This window comes from Terrapene carolina, unplaced genomic scaffold (assembly GCF_002925995.2).
Source record: "Terrapene carolina triunguis isolate 2854851 unplaced genomic scaffold, T_m_triunguis-2.0 Scaffold211, whole genome shotgun sequence".
NCBI classification, from domain to species: Eukaryota; Metazoa; Chordata; order Testudines; family Emydidae; genus Terrapene; species Terrapene triunguis.
Genome location: NW_020664562.1, coordinates 24,587,659 through 24,597,304, shown reverse-complemented (window position 1 = coordinate 24,597,304; position 9,646 = coordinate 24,587,659).

Here is a 9,646-nt window from a genome sequence, read left to right as displayed (position 1 = left end):
TCTGGGAGGGAGTTTGGGTGCAGGAGGGGGTGCGGGCTCTGGGAGGGAGTTTGGGTGCAGGAGGGGGTGCGGGCTCTGGGATGGAGTTTGGGTGCAGGGTGCAGGCTCTGGGCTGGGGCAGGGGTTTGGGGTGTGGGAGGGAGTGAGGGGTGCGGCACTTACCTTGGGTGGCTCCCGAAAGTGACCCGCACATCCCTCTGGCAGTGGCTTCTAGGCGGAGGGGCCGGGGGTCTCCGCACACCACTGCTCGCAGGCACCATCCTCACAGCTTGGAGGGCGGGCAGGAAGCCACTTTAGCCCTGCTGCACTGCCGGTGGTGGCGGTGCGGGCTCCCGGGCCCTTTTAAATCGCCCAGGGGCAGCAGGCATGGCCGGGAGATGCTCCGGGGGAGGCGCATGGGGGCAGCAGGTGGGGCTGGGGAAGAGACCTGGCCCCAAACATTGGTGGAGCCGGGCCCCCATTCTCTTGAATATTCCTGGAGCAGGGGCACCAGGGGTCCATACAGCTCACCACCCCTGCTTACCAGGCGTCTCATCTCCTGCTGCTTGCTCACCGGAGAGCAACTGCTGAGACTGGCTGGGTACTTCAGGAGTCGAGAAAAGTTCCTGGCTGCCTGCCCCACCGGGAGTTTCACATCCTTGTCTAGCGCCACTTCTTCATCAATAACTTCATCCTCCGGGTTAGGTCTTCTTTCCGCTGCCTCCATTCCCTCTGAAGTATCCACGGGGCTCTTGGCGGTGGAGGTGGGGTCACCACCGAGGATACCGTCCAGCTCCTTCTAGAAATGGCAGGTCTTAGGTGCAGCACTGGAGTGACGGTTTGCCTCCCTCACCTTATGGTACACCTACCTCAGCTCCTTTATCTTCGATCTGCAGTGCAGCGTGTCCCAATCATAGCCCTTTTCACCCAAGCCTTGAGAAATGTGCCCATAGGTATCCCAATTCCTGGCACTGCACAGACTCCTCTCCCCATGTACTGATCAGATCCAACAGCTCTGCTGTGGTCCAGGCGGGACAGTGTTTGGTGCAATAGCCAGCCATGGTCACCTGGGAAGATGTGATGAGACCCTCCCTGAGCCAACAAGCAGAAAATGGAATTTAAAATTCCCGGAGCTTGCAAGTGGGAGGGGCGGATTGTTGTTTACCTGGCTGCAGGGCAGCGGAGTTCAAACTGCTGCCCAGAGCGGTCAGGATGGGCATTGTGGGACACTTCCAGGAGCCCAAATAAAGCGATTAAAGCATGTATGGTGTCTACACTGGCTCTTTGTCGATAATAAAGGGAAGGGAAAAGAAAAAAAAAGTCTCTCGTAGGGGTGGAAGTATTTTGTCGCCAAAACCGGGCATTTTTCCTGACAAAAGTCGCATCGCAGTGTGTACGCACTCACTGTTTTGTCGCCAAAAGGCAGTTTTTTACGACAAAACTTGGTAGTGTAGACAAAGCCTGAATGAGAATTTCAGCTTTAAAAAGTTTATAGCCCTCATGGCTGCAGAGAAAAGCTTGAAAATTTCACTCAAGTGCATCCTAACAGCTTAGAAATTAGAATGCAAATAAAAATAACATGTTTGTAAAAATCTCATGGTTTTTAAGCCAATTTCATAATTGTCAGGACCCTGACTCATAACTCTTGAATGCTTTGTGTTGGCAATACTGCATCCCAATTACTTTTGAACCTAGGTCAATATGGAGAAAAGTCTGAAATGGAGAAGTGATTAACAGAGAGCAGAGTAAGGAAGCATGCCTCTGCTCCCCTCCTCCCCCCAAAACACAGATTGAGAGGGCAACAGGGACACTGCCATGCACTGTTGAATAGGTGGAGAACCAAGGCAGAACAATAGATTGAGCAAAGCTGCCTGTGATAGATTGCTTCTGCTCCACCCAGACCAACTGGTATGGAAAGAGACTTTCGTTTTTGGAGTAGCACGTCCCCTGAGAGACAGCCCCATTTCCTCATGAAGGCTGCATTCTTCCCTTTCTGTCCTCCTGTAACAAACACAAGGTTTTTTATATACACAGACACCATGTTCAGCGGCAGGGTGGAAGCCCAGGCTCTTCAGCACCGAAAGCAGAAGCCTCTACTACTTAAGCTAAACAAATAACTTCATTAGTAAGGCTATGATATAATCACGGGTATTTTTAGCAAAAGTCATGGACAGGTCACAGGCAAGAAACAAAAAATCACGGCCCATGACCTGTCCATGACTCAGGGCTGACTCCAAGCACCAGCGAAAGAAGCAGGTGCTTGGGGCGGCCAATGGAAAGGGGCGGCACATCCGGGTCTTTGGCGGCAATTCGGCGGCAGGTCCCTCTGTCCCTCTCTTCCTCTTTGAACAGCCGCCGAACTGCCGCCGAAGAGGAAGAGAGGGAGCGAAGGACCCGCCGCCGAAGAATGAAGCGGCGCGATTGAGCTGCCGCCAAAGTGCCGCCGATCGGCTTTATCTTTTTTTTTCCCCCTTTCGCTTCGCTGCTTGGGGCGGCAAAAAAGCTGGAGCCCGCCCTGCCATGACTTATACCATAAACAACCCTGATTTAATCTTGGGGCAGGGAAGCCCGTGGCACCAGCTGGCGGGGTGGGGAGGAAGCCCCAGAGGACCTGCTGCCACTCCGGCCACCACTGGGCAGGGGGAAGCCCCGGGGGGCCATCCACTGCTCCGGTGGCCCCAGTACTGCTGCCGGGAGCCACTGAGCTGCGGTTGCTCCCACCGCCCCTGGGAACATTGCTTAGGCAGTCTCTGGGGCCAGCCACATGGCCGCTGCTTGGGCAGTTCCTGGGGCCAGCTGCCCAGAACCACCAGAGCAGCGGCCAGTATGGCTGGCCCCGGGCTGCAGTAGGTGGGGCTGGCTGCGGGGTCGCCTGAGCGACTGGCTGCAGAACGCCTCCAGCAGCGGCCGGTGTGGCTGTCCCCAGGGCCGCCTGAGCTTGGGCGGCTCTGGGGCAGCCACACTGGCCACTGCAGAAGTCATAGAGGTTGCAGGAAGTCACGGAATCCATGGCTTGCGCGACCTCCATGACAAACACGGAGTCCTAGTTATGAGTATGTAGGAGACTTGTATCCTTGGTGCTAGCCACTAAAGGGAGACATGTTCCCTCAGGTCTTATTCTGGCCTGTGTATTGGTCTCTACTGTCACCACTCCCAGTTGTATCACAGCCAGTACCACTGTTTTAAAGAGTTTTTTTTTAAAGGGACAAGTCTATTAAACAAACCACAAAAAAATCCCATGTGAAAATATATATATATATATAAATGCATTTTATTTATTAGTTCACCACTTGCATTTTTCTTAGGAAGGAAGTGAGGCTCCCCCTGCATATGACTCAGCAGAAATTGTAACATCAAGCTGAAAGAAGAAATGATACAAGGCACTGGTGGGTGGCTGGTAGGAAGAGAATAAGGAGCAATGGCAGGATTCCAAATCCTATATTTGCTTAGGACAGCAATGCAGCTATGATCCCTTTCTCTCTCCCTTGCCCACCATGGAGGGAAGAGGGGTAGCCAAGGCATACAGTCCAGCCAGAGTCCTGTACATCTGAAATGGCACTTTGATGTACAGATCAGATAACTGCAGTTGACATCCAAATTGTGGAAAATGAAGGCCAGTTGTAAATCTAAAAAGCAGTAAGCATAATTGTTAATGAGTAGGGATCCATGCCTGTCACGGATATTGTGGCAGTCATGGATTCTGCTACTTTCTGTGACCTCCATGACTTCTGTAGGGGACCAGTGTGGCTGATCCCAAGGCCACCCAAGTAGGCTCCGGGGCCAGCCACATCAGCCACTGCTGGAGTGGCTCCAGGGACAGCCACACCAGCAGCTGCTCTAGCAGCCCCCAGCAGCGGTCCTCGAGCAGCCAAGGTCCACGGCCCCGGGCAGCAGTCCTCAGGTGGCCAGCCAGAGCAACTGCAGTATGTGGCCATGGCATCGGTCCCTGGGCAACTGGCCGGAGCAGCTGTGGCCCGCAGCCCCCGGGAGCTGGTGCCACTGGCCCTGGGCGTCCCCCGCTCCAGTCTCTCCTCAGCAGTAGCCCCCTGGATGCTGCCCTCCAGCACCCCCTCCCAAGATTTAATCACAGGTATTTTTAGTGAAAGTCATGGATAGGTCACAGTCCGTGAATTTTTGTTTATTGCCCGTGACCTGTCCATGACCTTTACTAAAAATACCTGTGACTAAATTGTAGCCTTATTAATGAGGTATTTGCATGTAAGAAAAGTAGAGTACTTCATTGGTAATTTGCTGGTTACTAATATGCTGCTGTGCAGAGATCTTCATGCTCTAGCGAGGTGAGATTATTAAGTCTTCATTCTGTGTATATATATATATATATTCCCAACCACATACTGCAAAACATATCAAAACTGAACTGGTGAATAAAATGACTCTGACTGCCACCCTAGTATATTTCACTATTGTCAAATGAAGTGTTCTTTCAAATTATTCTTCTGATTTCTGAAAGCTATTTATTTATTTCTGAGGAACTATGTTGTCAAGGAAGAAGCAGAGCAAAAGTTTCAGGAACTGTGGTGCTGTGTGCAATAGTTCCCAGAGGATCCCTGGGTTCTGTGGGTCTTACGCTCCCAACCCTCTTCCTCAAGAGGGGAGCATGTGAAGGAAAAGCTCATGGAATTTACTGAGCTCTCTGTCTACCTCCTGTGGGTTTGACTGTGGGAATGTACCATGTGGCCATCCCATCACAGAAGAGTTTGACCCTTCCCTCCCACTCTAGTGTCTGATTTAGTTTTTTGAATGCAGTGCAAAGGCAGTAATGTAGCTGTCATAACTATAAAGGGAAGGGTGGCAGCTCTCCTGTGTGCAGTGCTATGGAATCCCTCCTGGCCAGAGACTCCAAATCCTTTTACCTGTAAAGGGTTAAGAAGCTCGGGTAACCTGGCTGACACCTGACCCCAAGGACCAATAAGGGGACAAGATACTTTCAAATCTTGGGGGGGAAAGGCTTTTGTGTGTGCTCTTTGTTTTAAGGGGTGGTTCGCTCTTGGGACTGAGAGGGACCAGACATCAATCCAGGTTCTCCCCATCTTTCTAACCAAGTCTCTCCTATTTCAAACTTGTAAGTAAAAAGCCAGGCAAGGCGTCTTAGATTTACTTTGTTTTCTCAACTTGTAAATGTACCTTTTACCAGAGGGTTTATCTTTGTTTGCTGTACTTTGAACCTAAGACAGAGGGGGGTCCTCTGAGCTCTTTAAGTTTGATTACCCTGTAAAGTTATTTTCCATACTGATTTTACAGAGATGATTTTTACCTTTTTCTTTAATTAAAAGCCTTCTTTTTTAAGAACCAGATTGATTTCTCCTTGTTTTAAGATCCAAGGGGGTTTGGATCTGTATTCACCAGGAGTTGGTGAAAGGAGGGTGGGAGGAAGGAGGGGGGATGGTTAATTTCTCCTTGTTTTAAGATCCAAGGGGGTTTGGATCTGTGTTCACCAGGGAATTGGTGAAAGGTTTCTCAAGGCTTCCCAGGGAGGGAATTCTTGAGATGGTGGCAGCGGACCAGAGCTAAGCTGGTAGATAAGCTTAGAAGTTTTCATGCAGGCCCCTACATTTGTACCCTAAAGTTCAAAGTGGGGATACAGCCTTGACAGTAGCAGTCTAGGAAATGCCAGACTATGGTTCTGATCAATCTCGAAATTAGATCCACATGTGCATCTGGGCCCACTGAAGTCAGTGGGCTCTGGCTGGTTGTATTGGTCTGCCTGCTTGAAGAATCAGGGTCTGCTTATATCTAATTGAAATGGAGGAATTAGATTTCAAATTCTAGAAATAAGAATGATTCAAGTTCCCCCCTCCCCCCCATGGAATATTGTATTGAAATGTGAGAGAAGAAATCAAAGTGGTTAGTCTCCTAAAAGTGTCAAATGAAAGAGCCCTGTGTTAATGTTGCTCAAATCCACTGGTGTTAGCAGCACTGAGCCCTTGGAATAGAGATAGGCTCCTGGAAATCTTTTTGTCAATTAAACCTGCTTTAAATAGGGTTAGAAGACTGACACAGGGCCAGTGGTGAACTGGAGCCGGTTCGCACCGGTTCGCAGGAACTGGTTGTTAAATTTAGAAGCCGGTTTAGAACCGGCTGTTAGGGTTACCATACGTCCGTATTTTCCCGGACATGTCCGGCTTTTTGGTTCTCAAATCCCTGTCCGGGAGGAATTTCCAAAAAGCCGAACATGTGACAGGGCCTTGAACCAAAGTCCATGAAAATCAGTGGAAAGACTTTCATTGTCTTTATTGGGCTTTGGATCAAGCCCACAATGCTTAAAACACTGATGACTTGTCCAGAGGAGGGCTCCCAACATTGCTAATACCAGTGGAGCTGACCCATTGTTAGCAACAGTGGAAATTTTTTGCAAATTTTCCTCAGTTTTTAGACAATATTCTGAATGTACAAAAAGTAACAGAAAACATGGCATCCAAAACATGGACTGCTCAAAATAATTGACAAAAGCACCAGTAAAATAAAGGATGCAATAGAACATGAATTCAAGAGCAGGATGAGAATTCTGAGGGGGATTCTGTGTTTAGCCAAAACATTCACATTTTGGATCATAAAGCACAGTACTATTCTCACTCCCCTTTTGCTCTCCATTTGTTTTTCTTTGCTTTGTTTTTCACTTTTGGGAATCCTGCAGGGAGTTAAAAAAGGAGCCTTTGTTTTAAAAAGGGTCAAACCAACAGTAGCCAATTGATCATAATTAAGGCTAAAATAATACACTTTTATTGGCCTGTTTATCTTGAATCGAAAGACTTATGTGCTACGCCTGCTGCACCTTCAATCTGCTTGCAGGTCCAATTTCTTAGCACTCTCTATCCTTTTCCAAGTCCCAAGCTTATTGGGGGCAATGCTTAGTGCCCAAAGCACCTCTCTTGTTACTGTTCTGTGTTCACTTTTTTGGGGTCATACATCCCTTTTATACCAGTGTGTTACTAATGAGACATATCACTGTCCCCAAGACAGTCTCTTCAACTGTCAGTGATCGCTTTATAATGTAAAATGACCCCAATGTATATAGCAGTAATTCTAGTCAGAATTTTGTGTTTTATATTTAAATTATGCTGGACTTTTAATCTTTTTTTGAATGGGCCTCATTCAAAGCTCACTGAAGTCAATGGAAATCTTTCTACTGACTTCAGTGGCCTTTGGATCAGGCTCGATAGGCATATTTTGTATGATGTTGATTTCTCTGTGGGTTACTTCTATCCTTTTGGAATTAAATTTTCATATGCTGGATAGAGATCTCATGAATCTCAATAGCAAACAGCAGAGAACTATGTGCTCTTGTCAATGGAGACTAGACTTGAGTGAAGAGGTGCTAGAAGATAGCAGGGAAATTGACAGAATAGAACTAGGTGGACATTACAAATTTATTTCTATGAATGTTAAGTAGAATTTGCATTTACTGTTTGTGTCCATTTTGTGCTCATTTTCTAGTGTATTCTAGTGCATAAGTTTGTCGGTGGAATGTTCAGAGACAGTGCCTTTTAAGACAACAATGGAGAATATTTGCAGAAAGTCTATTCTGTCTTGTACCAAGGCCACTTTACCTCAGGATTGATGAGCCACAGAGGTGCCTTAGTCCCATTCCTGTTCCCTCCAGACTTGTGCAGAACACAGCTCAGCCAGTCCAGAGGACCTGGGCCATTGTCTGGTGTTAAATGGAATACTCCAACCTATAGGATTAAGTGGTAAAGGAATGATTGTAATAGGCTGTTGTGTAGTCTGCTTCCACTTCATCAGGTGTCTATGGAGTCCATTTTATGTCCTTCCATGTGGAAGCTACAAACTTGATTTTAGTTGAATTAGTCCTCAAATACTTTATTCATAGGAAAATGATTTCTGCACCTATTGGTCGACAGGAGCTATGCAACCTTTCTGGATTAAGCAACCATAAAGCTACCTATACTGAGCAGTTACTTTCTCCTCTTGCTGTCTTTTTTGACATTACATAGGCATCTCCGATTGCCCAGTCAGGCTCATTGGAAAAGTGGTGGGGATTCACTGTGTGTGCTCAGTGAATTCTTTAGCATCCTGAAGTGTATGTTGAGTTTCAGGTAGTGATGTTTTAGGGGCAAATTTTCAGTGGGGTCTTCACATGTGTGTATGATTCTACACATGAAAATCACTGTGCCCACAAAAAAAATATAATGGGTGTGCACAATGTATTTGTGCTTAATTTATCAAAAAGGTTTAATCCTACATATTATTTCTATCCTTTACATACATAATAGTAATAGTAATAAGTAATACAAACAGGGCTTTGGAGTGGAGCCCGCAGCTGGAGGGCGGACCAGTAGGTTTTATGCCTGGAGCTGGAGTGGAGCAATTGAAAAATTTGATTGCTCCAAATCCCTGAATCCAAAAAAACATTTTGCTTGCATAGGGCTGCATGTGCAAAGAGATGTGTGCACAGACTGCATGCTGAATACTTGGCTCTCCCCGAGAATAATGTATCTTTGGCTGAGAACTCTGTGATAGAGCCAAGGTGAAGGCTCCATTTGGAAGAAAATTTTCATCCTCTCTGCCCACACCTCTGCAGGGGTGAGAAAGGAGGTTAGCTTTTTAGAACAGGATTGCTCTACAAGAAAAGCTATAGTGCATGACCCCCTCAGTCCACCATTTCCAAAGATCAAGATCAGGAGTATTCTCAATTGCCTCCAGGTATAGAGATTGAGGGTAGAAAACATACTTAGTTGCTTTAAAATTTAGTTTTTGGTTTAGGACAAAAAAAGGAGCCTGGTTCTGGGTTAGTCTCATCTTCCTCTCTCCTGTAATAGGGCTATAGTAACTTGCCTTGGGTTCATAGAGAAGTCGGTGTTGAAAAACATTGGGTTCAGTATATGATGTGGAGATATTAGGTAAATAAGCACTCCACTGTCCAAACAGCTCTGCAGTTCTTCAACAGGGGACTGATTTTCTCCCTCAGTTTGAGGGAGTGAGCAAGAGAATCAGTGTATATTGATTTAAATCAGCAAGCGGGAATTTTATTTAAATCAATTTAAATCTTGTTTTGCATTTGTACTGGTTAGTCATTTTCTAAAATGGTTGATCACTGGTTAGCAACTAAATCTAGCCAGTACGCTACATTTGTTAACCAAGAAGATACACTATATATGTATTTATTTAAGGAATTATATAACTTAACAAATGTAAACATTAAGGATCTGAGTAAATGTAAGTTATGTTAGAAAATGGTGACCGATGCACTTCTTGTTTATTAAATGATTATTTATGTGTGACTAATGTCAAGCTTTACATGGATGGAAATTATTTTTTTTATTAAATATAGCTACCTTCCATGGGCTGGATACCTTAAAAAAAACAAAGTGAACCACGCCATTGTTTTGCATTTAAAAGTGATTTAATAAACAAAGTCCTGCTCTTAGGCTATATGCCACACTCAAACATGGCCGCCCCCAGAAACCAAGACGGCCGCCGACTAGTCAGCCAGTGACCTACATGGCCCTAAAAAACGATGCCTGGAGCAGACATGGCGGCGCCCACTGCTCTTCCCCTCTGCGTTGTCTTTCATTTCTGTGCCTCTCGATGGTCTTCACGCCCACAAATCGTCACGTGACGCCACTAACCTGACCAATCGAGGACCGACGTCTCTGTGCGGTCGCTCCCGTGCCCCGCCCAGCCTCGT